Source organism: Magnolia sinica, chromosome 16 (assembly GCF_029962835.1).
Source record: "Magnolia sinica isolate HGM2019 chromosome 16, MsV1, whole genome shotgun sequence".
NCBI classification, from domain to species: Eukaryota; Viridiplantae; Streptophyta; class Magnoliopsida; order Magnoliales; family Magnoliaceae; genus Magnolia; species Magnolia sinica.
Window position 1 is genome coordinate 67,791,516 of NC_080588.1, and position 9,535 is coordinate 67,801,050.

Consider the following 9,535-nt stretch of genomic DNA (forward strand, 5'->3'; position numbering starts at 1 on the left):
AACCTTGAGGAGTAGTCATTTGTCCATTCCTCCAACTAAAGTTTGGATGATTTTTCCAACCAGGATTGTATGTATTGGAGTTAGGTCCAGTAAAAGGTCTTTGATAGTTGTTTACGGCATTAGCTTGTTCATTCAACACTCATCGAAAGGCGGGTATTGTAGGACAATTTTCAGTTGTATGAATGTTGCAATCACAGATGCCACAAACAATTTCATTAACCTTATCCTTCTTTCCTTCTATGGCCTCAACTTTCCTTATGAGCGTAGTCACTTTACACTTGAGATCATCCTCTTCTTTCAAGAGATATAATCCACCTTTCTCCTTTAATTGAGTCGGCCTAGACGTGGTGTTCGACTTTGGGTAATAGTCCCATGATTGTGTTTTTTCAGCAAGACTATCGAGGTAATCCCATACCTCGTCAACATCTTTATTAATGAACTCTCCATTACACATTGTCTCAACCATTTGGCGCATGGAAGATGTCAGTCCATCATAGAAAAAATTTGTAATGCGCCACATTTCAAATCCGTGTTGTGGGCATGAACTGAACAAATCTTTGAACCTTTCCCAACATTGGAAGAATGTTTCATCTTCCTTTTAGGCAAAGTTCATGATTGCTTTTCTGAGGGTAATCGTTTATGATGTGGGAAGAATTTTTTTATGAATTCCCTCTGCATGTCGTTCCATGTGCCAATGGATCTAGGACGCAGTGAATGTAACCACGTCTTAGCTTTCTCTTTTAAGGAAAAAGGAAAGAGTTTCAGCCTAATTGTATCCTCAGATACATTAGGAAAACATAATGTAGCTATAATCTCATCGAACTCTTTCAAATGTAAATATGGACTCTCTGATTCAAGTCCATGGAATTTGGGAAGGAGTTGGATAACTCCTGGCTTGATGTCCATTTGTCCTGTGTTTTCAGGAAAAATCATGCATGAGGGCATACTCACTCCCGCCAGTTGTAGATAATCTCGTAAAGTACGAGGCGGGGGTGCCTGATGCACCTCGTTCTCATCTTGGGTATCCTCCACCTTGGGTGGAAGTAGAGGAGGTTGGTCTTCAGCCATAACTTCAATTAACTCAGGGGATTTCGAGCGGTGTCTAGTCCTGCGATGGATAGTCAACCCTTCAACCAATCTTCCTTTAGTCAAGAGACGTCAAGTGTCGTCACGGGCCCACTTGGGCATGAAACACTCGCAGCCCTCAATTTAAATTTGAAACCTAATCCTAAGAAAGAAAATCTAAAAAGAAAGAGAGGGTTGGAAAGGAGTTACCAAATTGGAGGCCCTAAGTTGAAGACCTCCAAAATAAAACAAAATAAGTGAGATTCTAAAAAGGAGAAGAACAATCCTTTAAAAGAAAGATAGCAGTGAACTGATTTCTAAAAGAAGGAATTCCTAAAAGAAAGTGAAAATTTCTAAAATAAATTAGGAAAGTCCTAAACTAGAAAGTAAATTACTAAAAGAGAACTGAAAAATAGAAAGTAGGGAAGGAGCTTACCGAATTAGAAATTTCTATCTTAAAGGCCTACAAAATAGGAAGGTTAGTTTCTAAACAAAAATTCTACAAGTAGAAAATATCTAAAAGTAAATTAGGAAACAAAGTTAGATTCTAAAAGAGTTAAAGTTAGAAAGTAAAAAACAAAAGAGGAAAGTTTCTAAAAATAAACTACTTCCTAAAAATAGAAAAATACTAGAAAAAAATTTCAAAATTTAAACCCTAATTCTAAAAGGTAGAAAAAGTAGAGAGATTAGGAAGGAATTACCAATTTAGAAACTTATGTCAGGATCCTATAAAACAGAAAAACAAGTTAGTTCTAGAAATCAAATAAAAGTCTACAACTAAAGTTAGTCAAATTCTAATCTTAAATTAATTCTAAACCTAATTAATTTCAGAAAATCGCAACCGTCAGTCCCCGGCAACGGCGCCAAAAACTTGTTCACTCCCCAAGTGTAGGGTTGTGATGTAGTAATAAACTCGGTAAGACCGTGGTCGAATCCACAGAGACTGAAACTTGTACGTTTCCTGAAACTAGGTAGAAATAGAACTAGCCTAAGATGCAATATAAATCAAATATAAATTGATGAATAATGGTGAGAGATTAATGTAAAACTTATGGAATTCAGAGGAAGAAAACTAGGGATTCAGAGGATCCACTTGTAGAGATCAGGGAGATCTTATGCCTGCTTCAAAAATCATGAAAATTAAACTGAACTTCTTCTGATATAATTTTAAAGAGATGAAAGGTATATGAATTAGAATGGATTTCATCACTAAACCATGCCCAGGAGACAAAGTTAACAAAAGAATTAAACTAATTACCAACCAATCAACATGCTATGAAGGTCAGGAAGGGTACCGTCATCCAACCATGCCTAGGAGACGATGGCGAACAACAGGGCTTCCTAACGTCATAATCAAAATAAGGAAAAAGAAATACTCAAAGCCATTGCAAACCCATTGTAATTTCAGTCACAACAGGCCATTAAAAACTAAAAATATTCCCATATTAAAATTTAAATAAAAAGGCACAAGCAACATCTCTCCCATCAGATTACAAGCTTCACCTCTTAGCCCCAACTAAGAGGTTTAGCCTAAGATAGACATAATTAGGCTGATTCTTTAAAATAAATAAAAATAAAAGAAAACAAACTCTTCATTACTTTGTCTGTGACTACTCCACATCCAGCCGAGTGCCCCAAACCGAGTCTCCCACGGCTGCCTCTGTCCACGTCCCCATGAAAAAAAGATCCCCTCCCCACACGCTCTCCCTCCTTCTTATAGCCAGGGAGTCGGTTGGAGAACCTACGCACCTGCGGAGCGCTGGAGTCGGTGCGTAAGCTTGCTTTACGCCCCTGTTTCTTTTACGCAGCAACTGTAAGCGCGTTGCGTTTGCCCCATGAATGCCTCATATGCTAGATCCAAGCCATCCAGGCTCCTTGAACTTGATCAGTGGTCCCCTGGGTTGGATTTGGATAGTCAGAATCATCGGACCGATCCTGTCAATGGTCCCTGAATGGCCCGGATCAACCGGGTCTCGGACTATGTTGTCGCAAGTTGCTTGCGTTGACGCTTTGTGTGGCTTAGGATCGATCGTCAGGCCATAAATCCATTCTGACCATTGGATTGGTCTCGCAAACCGGTCGGAATTGATGTTGTTCGGGTCGCATCTGGTGTGGCCCATCAAGAATATCGTTCTACCGTCCGAACTTCGTTTGGCCAAGACTCTTCTGAGTGTGTGTGCATGGGTTTGGAGAAACTCTTTTTGTACGGTCGGTTCGACCTTCTGGAACGAATGGACGACTTGGATCGTCCTGATCAATTCAGAAGGTGGCCCAACATGATTTTTCGCAAGCTCCGTTGCGAAACAGAGCTTTCGGACCTCTGTTTTGATGATTGGTGGGCCTATGATCAAGGTGTTTAGGACAATCCAATCCATTCATTGGAATGCTCTCGAAAAACCATTCGAAAAAGACTATTTTTGAACTGGAGTCGGTGTGGCCCATAAGATCTTCTGTGCTACCGTTCATCTTGCGTACGGTTAAGATCTTCACCCGTATGCTTGCATGAAGGAAAAAGGAAACCTAGGCGTCGGTTTTGGCTAACCCTTGGAACGAATGTACAGCTCTGATCATCACTCTGGGCGTCTAGTGGGGCCCACTGGCCAAAACCGCAGCTGCGGAGTGAAGATGCTGGAGTTTCTTTTGAAAATTTGAGAAGATATCGGTCAGCGTAACGCTAACCGATTGGGACAATGGCGGTGCACGGAGAGTGCGTGCACATTGTGCACATGCACTCTCTTGAGTGGGGTCCACTGAGATTTTTGTGAGAAATCCGTTCCGTCCATCCTTTTCCTCATCCACTTTAAGGTGTTGATAATGAAATTTAAGTATATCCAGATATCAGGCAGGCCGTAAATCAAGATTTTAGGGGCTGATCTATCCGTTGGGCTACTTCTAGAGGGATCTGAAGGTTGAAATTCGCCATGTACGGTTAATTTGTGGGCCCTTGGCCATGTATGAAGTTTTGAGCTGAACGGATGGTGGGAACCTCGTGATCTTGCATTCTGGCTGACTTTCAGGCCACTTGAGCTTTAGTTTCTCGATTTTCGCGGATCCCTGGCGTGTAATTCCGTTGATCTTGGTCCCCTGGAGTCTGTCACTTGCCTTGGTGACTTCAGACCGTTAAATCCATGCTTTTAGTACCCTTTCCCAGTCCAGGCTCATGAATACGCCCTGCATCACAAACATGATTAAATCAGGCCGATGAACAGTACTATGTTTGTAAATCCTGGCAATAACTGGGGTCTGATATGCAATATTCGACCCTCAACATATGCCCAACTTGGAATCGCTTTTTCTTCTTCACCAAATATCAGTAAAGCTCTTTTTTTTATAGTAGAGTTCTTTTCTAATTTTCTAATTGATCAACCAAAAGGAGCCCAACAAGCATATGTATAATTAGTAACATTTTGGCACTTGGTGTTGCTTATCCGCATGGCACTTGGCATGACTGCAAGCTGATATAAAACAGAATTTCTAGATAAAGAACATTTTGGCACCTGGTGTTACTGATCCTCATGGCACTTGGCATGACTGGAAGCTTGATATAAAACAGAATTTCTAGATAAAGAACATTTTGGCACCTAGTGTTGCTGATCTTCATGGCACTTGGCATGACTGCAAGCTTGAGATAAAGCAGAATTTCTAGATAAAGAACATTTTAGCACCTGCTGTTGCTAATCCTCATGGCACTTGGCATGGCTGCAAGCTTTATATAAAGCAGTGTTTTTCCAGTCAACTTGAAACAATGAAAGGTCTACGCTATATACTTTAAGGAATTGCTATCTAACTGTGAATGCTTCCATACATGGGCAAATTTTCAACTAATTAAGAAGATTTTTTTTCCTAATTTTTGATGCAAAAATGGGATTTGAAATCGTAGCATTTGCAAAATGATGCAAAAATGAATCATGGTCTAAAGAACAAGAAATGAACCATGTTGTTCTCTTTCTTCATGGGAGGTAGACTTCTTTAGATGCAGTTTTATTGCTGATTGTCTTTTCCTTCCGACACCCTAATTAAATTCAAAACCACAATTTTTGAAAATTTAACAATTAAAGTTCAATAGAGTGGAAATAATGGAAACTGAAATTAACTTCCCTATCATTGGTACAAAGAGATGAGCTCCAAACTTCAGTTGCTTCGGAAATTAACTACCGACTACCACCATGATTTTTTTTAGCCATCCAATCTGTTCATAAGGTCACACAAACCAGGATGAAGGGAAAACACAAATATCAGCTTGATCCAAAACTTTAGCGGCCCCAAGATCTAATAAGTACAATTACAAACTACTCTAATCAAACAACAATAAAGAATAGCAAAAGTTACTAAAAAAAATATCCACATCAAATTCAAATAAGAGAGTAATAAACAAAGTTGAATAAAGAAGAAAATGATGAGAAAAGTTAAGAAGCAGCACTTTATGTTATTTGTTTATTTAATTAAACAAAAAAAAAAGATGAGACTTGTCTATATATATATATATATATAAGGCAACACATTTGCATTGAATTAATACAGTGACCTAATTAAACAAAAAACAAAAAATCCAACATTTTTAGACCAAATGCATAGAAAAGCAAAATTAATCCCATCTAGAAAATGAATAAAAATGTGAAAGCAACAAATCAAATGCTGCAAAATTTACAAAATTACCACCAAACCCATCTCTAAGAAAAAAATCATTTCCAACTCACCAACATGGATGTAGCCATGCTCATTGTGAATAAAATGTTCATAACATCATGGACTCCTATGCTTTCCATTATATTAAATTACATTAGGTGTGTGATTTACCATAGATAACCTCCCAACAGTTTCATCTTCTCATTACCAGAAAATTATTTAGTAGAAATTAAAAAAGCACATATAAGCCAACTTGAAGTCTATATTAAGGTTGCATTTGAACAAGTTTTGGGAGGATAGGTAGATTGTTCAGTAGCCTTTACAACTTATCAGTTTAGAAAGATTAACAGCTATGAGACAGTCAGTAACCAAATTGTTTGGACTCCTATTTCAAAAGAAACATGATAGGTTATGAGAAGGAGCTCATTACTCTGTTGAGGGTTAGATCTCTCAAGACAAGACAAAATGATATAGAAATGGTTGTCTTTTGGGAGTTTTTCATAAAATCCATCTATGGGAAATTGGACGGAAGGGGATACCCTGCATTAAAAAGGCATCATGTTTGTAAATGCAAGGAAAGCAAATTCGGCAATAAAGAAGACTATTCCTTTTCCGTCAAAGGGAACCAAAATCGCAATTCCACTTGTTGATGTGAATGCGATAGCAATTTCTGGATGAAATCAATTCCACCGGACTGCGATTTCAAGACTCCCAAACACATTCTCGATTTCAAGACTCCCAAACACATACAATATTGGTGCAGCCAAGCGGGTATTAAAAAATAAAAACAAATAAAAAAAAGAGGGCAAAACAAATAAATAGAAGAAATTAAACAGGTTGTAGCATACCAAAATCCTCTTTGATGATGCAATCTAACGAATGCACTAATGATGATTTTTATGTTTGGCACAATGGTGCGGGAGATCAAGAGAGAGAGAGAGAGAGAGAGAGAGGGACGGGAACAATGGTGCGAGAGATTGAGAGAGAGAGAGAGAAGAGGCACGGGAGATCGAGAGTGAGAGAAAAAGGGACAGACGTGAGAGGGAATGAGGTTTTTCCCCAAGGAGGGGAGGGAAAGAATGAAACATTTCGTGAGAGGGGGAAAAGAAAAAGGAGCGCGATTTCCGCATTTTGTATCTGCTACGGCCCTGCTACAGTCTGAAACCATAGCTACAAGTCCCTTGGCCGTAGCTATTGTGTCGTCCGTTGTAGCCCCTCCACGTTCACACGTCTGGCGGGATCTTGATGGACGGATTTTTCAAGGGCTTTGTGGGGTCCATCTTGATGCATTGATATATCCAATCCGTCCATTAATTTTTTTAATTTTTTTTATAGGGAATGACCCTAACATCTAGGCAAATCAAAGGTCCAATTGAACCACACCATCAATTAATGGTAGGTATTAATCTCCATTATTTCCTAACGTGTGGTCCACTTGAGCGTTTAATCTACTTCTTTTTTTGGGCTCCTGCCCTAACATTCTCTTTCAAAACGGATAGACGTATTTGATGGAGCACAAAAATTTTAATGGGCCTTGTATAGTCCCTTATGGGGCTATCCCATGTTGGATGAATGTGTGAAGGTGGTAGCTTTTAGCTACGGTTTAGGCCTTTTTAGCTACGGTTTTAAGCCGTAGCAATATAGCTACAGTTTAAATCCATAGCTAAAAGCTAGGATGGTCCGTAGCCTTTGGTCATATTTTTGGTAGTGATATATATGTACATATAAGCATATAATTTCTCTCTCTCTCTCTCTCTCTCTCTCTCTCTCTCTCTCTCTCTCTCTCTCTCTCTCTTTTTCATTTCTTTCTTTATTCATTTAACAAGAATATCTTCTAAACCAAAATTAGATACTTGACGTACCCTATATGATTTTGGGGTAGGAGAAGCTACTTTAGCCAACCAACCTAGTCATTTTTCAAGATTCAATCATGTCGATGGTCGAAAACCTGTTTCATTTACTTTGTGGTCAATTTCAATCAGTTCGCGGTCAATTCCATTCATTTCTTTTACTTTGCGATCAATTCCATGCATTTCACGGTCAATCCCGACTATTCCCTTTCACTTCACGGTCAATTCCATGCATTTCACGGTCAATTCCCTTCACTTTACGGTCAATTCCCTTCATTTCATGGTCAATTCCGGCGATTCCCCTTCACTTCACGGTCAATTCCATGCATTTCATGGTCAATTCCCTTCACTTCACGATCAATTCAATGCATTTCATGATCAATTCCCTTCATTTCACGGTTAATTCCCTTTACTTCACGGTTAATTCAATGCATTTCACGATCAATTCGCTTCACTTCACGGTCAATTCCGGCGATTCCCCTTCACTTCACAGTCAATTCCCTTTACTTCACACTTAATTTAATGCATTTCACGATCAATTCCCTTTACTTCACGGTTATTTCAATGCATTTTACTGTTAATTCGGTTCACTTCATGGTCAATTTCATGCATTTCACGGTCAATTCCCTTTACTTAATAGTCAATTCAATGCATTTCACGGTCAATTCCCTTTACTTCACGGTTATTTCAATGCATTTCAGAGTCAATTCGCTTCACTTCACGCTCAATTCCATGCATTTCACGGTCAATTCCCTTTACTTCACGGTCAATTCGATGCATTTCACAGTCAATTCGCTTCACTTCACGGTCAATTCCATGCATTTCACGATCAATTCCCTTTACTTCACGGTCAATTCAATGCATTTCATGGTCAATTCCCTTTACTTCATGATCAATTTTCTTCACTTCACGGTCAATTTCATGCATTTCACGGTCAATTCCCTTTACTTCACGGTCAATTCAATGCATTTCACGATCAATTCCCTTTACTTCACGGTCATTTCAATGCATTTCACGATTAATTCGCTTCACTTCACGTTCAATTCCATGCATTTCACAGTCAATTCCCTTTACTTCATGGTCAATTCAATGCATTTCATAGTCATTCCCTTTACTTCACGGTCATTTCAATGCATTTCACAGTCAATTCGCTTCACTTCACGGTCATTTTCATGCATTTCACGGTCAATTCGCTTCACTTCATGGTCATTCCATGCATTTCACGGTCAATTCCCTTCACTTCAGGTCAATTCCATGCATTTCACGGTCAATTCCCTTTACTTCACAGTCAATTTAATGCATTTCACGGTCAATTCCAGTGATTCCCCTTCACTTCACGGTCAATTCCATGCATTTCACGGTCAATTCCCTTTACTTCATGGTCAAATCAATGCATTTCACGGTCAATTCCCTTCACTTCACAGTCATTTCAATGCATTTCATGGTCAATTCGCTTCACTTCACTGTCAATTCCATGCATTTCACGGGGTCGACCGAGTCTAGATGGGGTTGACCCCGTTCGGCCGAAAGCTATTTGGGCTCCACTTCTTCTTTATACCAGGACCCATTGAAAGCTATTGGCGTGAAGGTCAATGCAGAGGATGTATGCGAGATAATTTCAGAGGGTCTAATGTTAAATTGTTGGAATCACTATATATTAAGAATCTATAGTTTCCTCAACAAGTTTGGGTGGAAACCAAAATCATAGGATAAATCTATAACTAAGGTATGACCCAAAGAGCTTTGAGGAGGAATGGGGTCGACCCCATCTGGACCCGGTCGACCCGGTCAATTCCCTTTACTTCATGGTCGAAGAAACGTGTGTATTTATAGCACGGCGTGTCCACTTATCTTTATTCACTCCATTTCCTTCTTTCTCTACAATGCATCCACTCCCAAACAGCTTTTCACAAGTCAAACATGCCAGTGCTTTATCAATTTCACTCCAATCACTCCCTTACACTCAAATACACATCCGAACTCATCTTTGCCAT

The 9,535-nt window shown here is 39.3% G+C and overlaps 1 non-coding gene across 1 annotated transcript; it reads left to right on the top strand.

Moving 5' to 3' along the window:
* The first annotated feature begins 524 nt into the window (after positions 1 to 524).
* On the top strand, positions 525 to 631 carry LOC131229969 (small nucleolar RNA R71). The gene has a single exon (XR_009163702.1). It is a non-coding gene; the product is annotated as a small nucleolar RNA R71 (small nucleolar RNA).
* The last annotated feature ends 8,904 nt before the right edge of the window (positions 632 to 9,535 follow it).